General features: G+C 36.8%; 1 protein-coding gene across 5 annotated transcripts in view; it reads right to left on the reverse strand.

The window, feature by feature from the left end:
- LOC113052575 (5-hydroxytryptamine receptor 3A) overlaps positions 1-3,922 on the reverse strand; it is a 40,252-nt gene extending 36,330 nt beyond the window's left edge. For 4 of the 5 annotated variants that reach the window (XM_026216974.1, XM_026216973.1, XM_026216971.1 and 1 more), the window contains exons 1-4: positions 3,811-3,922; positions 3,007-3,068; positions 2,839-2,902; positions 2,687-2,756 (exon numbers count right to left, since the gene is read on the reverse strand). The gene's annotated coding sequence lies outside the window, so the exon portion shown is untranslated. The remainder of the gene's footprint in view (positions 1-2,686; positions 2,757-2,838; positions 2,903-3,006; positions 3,069-3,810) is intronic. The other variant, XM_026216986.1, reaches the window with a different exon arrangement.
- Positions 3,923-6,000: the final 2,078 nt, after the last annotated feature.

Here is a 6,000-nt window from a genome sequence, read left to right on the forward strand (position 1 = left end):
TGGACACCTGTGAGGCAGTGGACAGACAGCTGCTGAAGTCTGATGCTGGCTGACAATAAACAGACCCTTTTGCAGGTGTGTAAATAAGTGAACGGTTGCAGACACATACCAGAAACCCTTCTAAAACATTCAATTATTTAGTTTATTAACAGTTTTTTTTCTCTTTTTTTATTGTTTTCAGAGTAATTCTAACATTGCCCTTCCTGTAACATGATGATCCTGCTGTCCTGGACTGTATATGATGAGGTAAGTATGAGTTTGTCCATGTGTGTATACATATTTAGTGTATACACACACACATTATACACACTTTGTGCACTTAATTAGCCCACAATGCACTAATATGACAAAAATAATTCCAGTGGTGTTCCTCATTTTTAAGATAATTAAAAAATACCTGTGCTAAATGAATAAATGTAAATATTTTATTTAATTTTATGTATCAAATTACAGAAAAAGTCAATGCTAATGCAAGGGTGTTTCTAATCCAGAGTCTTTGGGAGGAATGCTAAATCTGACATTGTTCTCTCTTCTGACTGCTGTTATCAGTCTCTGACAGTTTTTTTTCCTTTGCTTGAAAGTTGTGAAAATGCTATTGTAGAGTTTTTCATTTTGCTATTTGAGTAAATGAGAATGCAAAAATATATTTGTGATACTCTCCCATTCACTGCTCTCGAAGTTTACCCAACTATAACAACTTACGCTGCTGAGAAACTGGTTTATTAAGCTAAATACATCTACCTTGAGGCTTATCAATTTCTTAAAATGTCCTGTGTGAATTCTCCCAATCAGTTTCCATAATTTAGAATGGGAAAGAAAATGTTACTATTAATTACATTGTGCCTAAAATTGAATTGAATTTAAATTGTATCATAGTTTTAGGTACATGAAATGTTTTTTAAAGTTCTAAGATAATTGAGTCACATTTATTTGTTTATAATTTTTCCAAGAAGTAAATGTTTTTTTTGTTGTTGTTGTTTATAGCAGTATTAACACTGATGTTTCCATGAATGGGATTGTGATGTGCAGCATTGACTAAGGTGATAATGGATGTTGTTGTTTATCAATAAACTATGTTTTATACACATTTGTTTTATTTTTTCAGTTTGTTTTTTAAAATCATTAAAAATGTCAATAGCATGAAAAATAAACCGGGGTGGGGGGGATCATGTGAATATTAAAGAACTGAAATTAGGGAAATGGTGCCTTGAAGCACCCCAGGTGGTTCCTGGCCATCCCTGCAGGAACCGTTGAAAGTTCCTCAGAGAACCACCCCCATTTAGAGCGGTGCTTAGAGGCTCTTCAGAGGGTTCCGCCGGTGAGGCGAAGTGAAGAACCCCAAAAGATGCCTCCAGGAACCTTTAGTTTTTAGTGTATGAGCCCCGCCAGCCCACTTTAAGCCCTGGCTCGCACTGGCCCGACAGTGGAAATGTGCATCTCTCAGAAATCAGAGCTTTGCAAGAGTAATATCCCCTATTATAATACATCATACTCATTCTATTATTTGTATATATGTAAAAGGCAATGATTTAAAACTTAGGCTATGATATGATACGAATGAATAGAATAAGCACAGCGTGCTCACCAATCAAACAGACGCGTTGCGTGTCTCAGTCTCTCAAAAACCAAACCAGTTCTCTCTCAAGAGTAGACTTATAACCAACTTAGTCCTACATTGCATCTTTATCTTTTGTTGGTTTGTGTGGCATACGCACATTTGTTTAGTGAAGTTCACAAAAAGACTGGCTCAAAGAGTTCTGCGTAATGAAAATGTGCACATTGAATTGATTCAGTCATGTTCAAATGATCACTAAACGTTTGTCATGACATCTCTCTACTTGCATGATAAATATTATTTTTGAAATTAATAATTATTTTAGTTTAACACGGCATACTTGTTCAGTGATAACAATAAAAAAAAAAAAGATAGTCATGACGGTCTTATCAAGTAACTGTATGACGTTGTATCCTAATGCAGATACAAAAAATTGTGTGATTGTTAGATACAGATACAGATACTGGCTGTTACATGAAAATGTAAATATGTAATGTCATAATTATAAAGACAATTTACATACGTAACTGTTGCATAAGGCTATGAATTAATAAGCATTTAATGATAAGAACTTTTAATGTCTTTTCATTTACAGTAGCATGAACCACGAGTAGTCGAGTAACTCGAGTATTTTTTTAAATAAGGAATCAACTAGCAGAAATCACTAGTTGTGCAACCCCTACTTGGCAGTCTTTGGGACAGTCTCAAACCTCCAGGTTTTCATCGAAAATATCTTAAATTGAACAGAGCTTTTACGGGTTTGGAACGATATTAGGGTAAGTAATTAATGACAAAAAGTAAATTTTAGGGTGGAGTGTCCCTTTAAGAACAAGCACATTACTGTTACCTGAGGTCAAACATACCCAAGCCTTTCCAAATGTCCAAAAAACCTAAATTAAAGAAGACAAATTAGACTTGCGTATGTTTAAAGGTGCACTTTTATTGTACGTTTCGCTCTTCTTTTTCACAGTGGTTTTGAACTCAAACTCACACATTTTGTCAATAGTGTAAAGCAATTTAAATGAAACTTAAGTTGCTTCAGTCCAGTAAATGTTCCACTTAAAATATAGTTACAATGACATAAAATTACTTAAAACTGATATAAATAAGAGTATGAAAGTGTCCACTCACACAATCAATAAGGAAAAGAGCCTTTTCAGGAGTGCTTCTCTGAAAAACTCATCGTCAGCCAAAGCTTCCCCTGCAAAACATGGCATAGTTACTAAGAGTGGCCTACGAACAGATGGAGATGATATCTCATTCGATGCCTGTCACAGACTCACTGCTGGTGACTGCAGCTCCACTAGTCTTTCGTCAGGGATCCAGACAGCTTTCACTAGATTCCTTCTGTGCAGATGCATAAGAAACACAAAAACAGCATCACCTTTCTTTCTGTTTTCTCAGCTTTGGTGTGCTGTGCATTGAGTGTGTGTTTTTATGACTTAACTCACAGTCTCTCGACTCTCTTCTCGGCCAGGAGAGTCCAGTTCTCATCTGATCGTATAAACAAAGACTGAAATAAAAACATTTCAATACTGATTGTGTGAAAATGATTAGTATCAGTTATTTATACAAATCACGACTGCCTCAGTTAATCATCTCCACTAGAAAAAGATGACTATTACTTTAGACCTGAATATTTTATTATATCATTTTCAACCAAGCAGTACCTCACAAATTATGCAAATAGTATGAAACTACTATGTTTGTGTGTTTATGATATATACAATTACTGCGATATTTGCCTTAGTGAGACTAAAGAGTGAGACATTTCATTGCAAAATGTTCACAGTGTCAACTGCAACACGTAACGTTGAATAATCTGAGGGAGAATGACTTTTGTTAAGTTTTTCAGAGAAATTTGAGAATTCTACTCATGTATGCATACTACTAGAAAGTGCTGGTAGAAAATGAAATAAATAGTGATAGCATGTTTGATCATGTTTGTTTGGAGGTGCCCATAATTGAAAGACCCCACAGAAATGTCAGTGTGCTCGGATGGAAGCGATTGGGAGTTGATCCTCACATTTTCAGAGGGTTATTAAAAATCTGCATCAGATACATTTCTTTAAACTGACAACTTCTTCTGTCATACCCACTGATCTCTATGCGTCACGTGATTGAACTTTTGCTTGTTTGCTGCCTCGCGCATGTTTTCTGTTTCCAGGCTGATTTGGGAGTGTCTGTGTTACTGCAGACCACAAACAACTCCACAAACTAACGCTTTATTACAGTGAAAAAATGATGACCGTTACCTGAGCAGCTCGGCATAAGCATAGTGTTTGTGAGCATCTGACGCTGTGTCTCTGTCTGCCATATTCACTCACTGCTGCCTGTCTCCGTCGTTTCAGGGTCCTAGTGCGCAATGGCTGAATGTTAGTTCATGCGATTGAACGTCTTTACCAGTAGATGGAAGCACAGCACATAGTGCACCTTTCAAAGAAGTGCATTTACACTTCCGGTTTCATCGACTTAATGTCATTGATTTTTTTGTGTGTGTTTTTTTTTTAATGCCCATAATTTGGCATGTTTTTAGCACAAGCGCAAGACATTGTCACATTATATTTTGCATCATAAAACGCAACAGTAATAATATAGATAATATCTTGTCTAGAAAAGGTGGTTGCTAACAAGTCTCTATAAATGGGACTGCAGAGGTTGTCGGGAACATTACACGACACACCAATCTGAAAACCCATCTAACTAGGCCAATTGCATAACGTTTTCATTATGCACAATTGCTTAAATTTAAAAGTAGGCAGAAAATGGAGAAAATTGTGTGTGTGTGTGAGAGAGAGAGATAGAACTGGAGCACATGGGATATATTGACTTTTAAAGCGTCCTCTGCTCCATCATCTAAATGTGTCTGATGATTCAGGTTGTGAATAACTCGCTTCTGTTATTAATTAAGTTGCTTTCATCATAGCAATTTTTTTTATGCTTTCACAGCCTCGTCGTGTTTATAATTGCACTCTTGCAAACTATTATAACTCTATAATTTTTTCAAATGTAGAAAGAGTTGTCAGAAGCTTAATAGTGATGTTGAAGTCATGCAACGTGGCCTATAGTATGTATATAGCTTATAGTGTAGTTTTACTACCTTGTGCAGATTACATTTATGCTTTAGAATTCATAAAAGCTGTGTTCATTTGTGGATATTATCATAAAATCACCAAATTTTGTTGATCACAGAACTTATTTTCCACAATTGTACAAAAGCCAATGGAAAAATCTCATTGGGTTTTTGTCAAGAGAATTAGTGATGTGTTCCAGGTTGGCCCATAAAAATACATCATCACTGCAACACTCCAGCTGACAAAAGAAGATGTTTTGGGAAATGTATCAGTTGAAAGTCATTGTTTTATTCCCAGTGTTCCTCAAAGTATCTTCTAAGTGTTCCACTTACGGGGAGCAAATGACAGAATTTTCATTTTGAATATTAATTTATATTAAATGCTATTAGCTGACCTTTAGAGCGCAGTCTGAATCACTTAAGTAGGACTTAACCACAACTTAATATGTGATTTCTGAATTTCTTAAAAATATGGACCCAGTTTCTCAGACATGGCTTAGCTTAAGTCAGGACTAGGCCTTATTTAAATTAGAACATATAAGCAGTTTTTATTAAAAGACTTAGAAAAAAAAAACAGAACAGATTTTTAGGCTTGATTGATTTTTGCAGGTCTTATCATATGAAGCAGACAGGCTGTGGCTGATGCCCCGGATGCTGCCCTGCTGAAGTGCTGTCAGGGGTATCAGGTGAAAGGTGTGAATGGTGACGTGTGTTTGGCTGTATCAGGCATCCAGCTCTCTTTTGTTTGACCTGAATGGCCATAAAGCTCAGCCACCTGACCCCAGTGATGAGGCAGACACCTCACAGACCAAAACACTGCCACCACAGCTGTACTTTCAGCTCCTCCTCAGCCCTGCGCACCTCCACCCCTTCCTGAAAGTCAACAATAAAGCACGTTTCCAGTAAGCCGAATAGCTTCACAAGTCCTACCCATTGCCATGGCAACAAACGCCTTAAGCTGACAGTGGAGTCTCTCTTGACCAAGTGAGGCCACCCATGCAGAGAAATGCATTGCATAGCATGACATGTTCTGCACACACACACTATATATAGTATATATATATATATATGTATATATAGTACAGACCAAAAGTTTGGAAACACCTTCTTTTCTTTATTTTCATGACTATGAAAATTGTAGAACAAAAAAGTGTGAAACAACTGAAAATATGTCATATTGTAGGTTCTTCTTTTGCTTTGATTACTGCTTTGCACACTCTTGGCTTTCTCTTGATGAGCTTCAAGAGGTAGTCACCTGAAATGGTCTTCAACAGTCTTGAAGGAGTTCCCCGAGAGATGCTTAGCACTTGTTGCCCTTTTGCCTTCTGTCTGCGGTCCAGCTCACCCCTAAACCATCTCGATTGGGTTCAGG

The sequence above is a fragment of the Carassius auratus genome, chromosome 3 (assembly GCF_003368295.1).
Source record: "Carassius auratus strain Wakin chromosome 3, ASM336829v1, whole genome shotgun sequence".
Lineage (NCBI taxonomy): Eukaryota > Metazoa > Chordata > Actinopteri > Cypriniformes > Cyprinidae > Carassius > Carassius auratus.